Raw genomic sequence first — 1,548 nt, 5'->3', positions numbered from 1 at the left:
GAAATTCACACTGCCGTTTTCCGTTTAAATAAGGAAAGTTAGGAAAACCCTAATTTCCCAGAGGTCCCGGATATGTGTTAAACCACACGCCAAGCAATCAGAACACACAATCAAAGACGAAAAGAAATAAGAAATCGTAAAAGAGAGCAAAAGGAGTTTTATTCCGAATCCGCGTATGAGCGTTACAACAAAGTAGAAGCCTTGGCCACGAGAGCTGTCGGCGAGATTCCTAGTTCTAACAACCTAAGACTGCAAAACCTAGTTGAGTCGCAGCTCGAGATAACAAAAACGAAAAGTTGCCTAATTGCTCTAAGTGCTAAGTTCGCTCTAAAAGTTCTCCTCAATGCCTCTCGCCTAGGACCCCTTATATACTGAGGTTTACGCCTTTCCTCTTCTGCCCTTAAGCCGCCATAGCATAAAAATGGAGATATTCCACTTTTTCCAATCTTTGTAATTATCCTCAAAATTTCGTATTTATCCGCGGAAACTTGACATTTATCTTCCCTTGCGGACCAAGCGTAAACCGACATGCGGTTTACGGGCTGTTGGTTAAGAAATCGTAAGTTGTGCCTCGAGTCGTGTCTTAGGTCCCTTTGGGCCGTCTCTCGACTCGAAGCGTTTGTTACGGCTTCTTTAGATAAAGAATAAACTTTCCGCAGTTTTTACGGTAAAGTTTGATTGATAACTTAGAAATGGCGGGGAACGTGAGATGGGTTCGCTACGGTATTCGGGAGATAGCATCGAAGGGTAGACAAGAATGCATGGACTGATGTCGTATTGACGTTTTGGAAGAGCTCGGTTGCTACGTAGCGATTGAACTTTGGTTCAAGCTCGGTCGCTACGTAGCTCCGGCTCGAGCTCGGTCGCTACGTAGCGACCGAGAAACCGAGCACGCTACGTAGCGACCGAGCACGCTACGTAGCGACCGAGCACGCTACGTAGCGACCGAGCACGCTACGTAGCGACCGGCTTTTGCGTTGGTTGCTACGCGGCAACCTTGTTCGCGTCTTTCTCTGATTTTTCGTAAATGTGTTTTCTCCGCAAGATTCTTCGTAAATGTGTTTTCTCCGCAAGATTCTTCGTAAAAATAGATCCTTTTTTAAGATTTATTTTTCGTAAAAACGTTCATGCCGATTTTTACGGATTTTCAGACATTGATTCCGTCGTGACCGATTTTGACCCCAACAGTTAGCCCCCCAGCTCGTTAGAACCATGAGCTTCTAGCGTGAGGTTTTAGCGAGTGGCTTGGCAAGTTAGGTGAGTTAGGCGGAATTAATGGTCGAAAAGGTTCGTGGTAGGTGGTCTTCTCGCTCTTCTAAGAGTAGAACGCGATAAGATTGGGGCTGCGCCTTATGACGGCTGCCTACGTACCCTTGTTGAAGGGATCAAGCCTTTCGTAGTTCGTCTTGGAGTTAAGGTTCTCATGACTTGTTTTCCAGCGAGACCTTCGCGGTCTAGTTTTTATGTAGCGGTTATCAGGCGTGTTGCTGCCGATGGCATTTTATATGGGTGTAGAAGGAAGATTACGAGTTGTCATCTCGTAATCTA

The sequence above is a fragment of the Brassica oleracea genome, chromosome C1, assembly GCF_000695525.1.
Source record: "Brassica oleracea var. oleracea cultivar TO1000 chromosome C1, BOL, whole genome shotgun sequence".
NCBI lineage: Eukaryota > Viridiplantae > Streptophyta > Magnoliopsida > Brassicales > Brassicaceae > Brassica > Brassica oleracea.
This window is presented reverse-complemented; position numbering follows the sequence as displayed.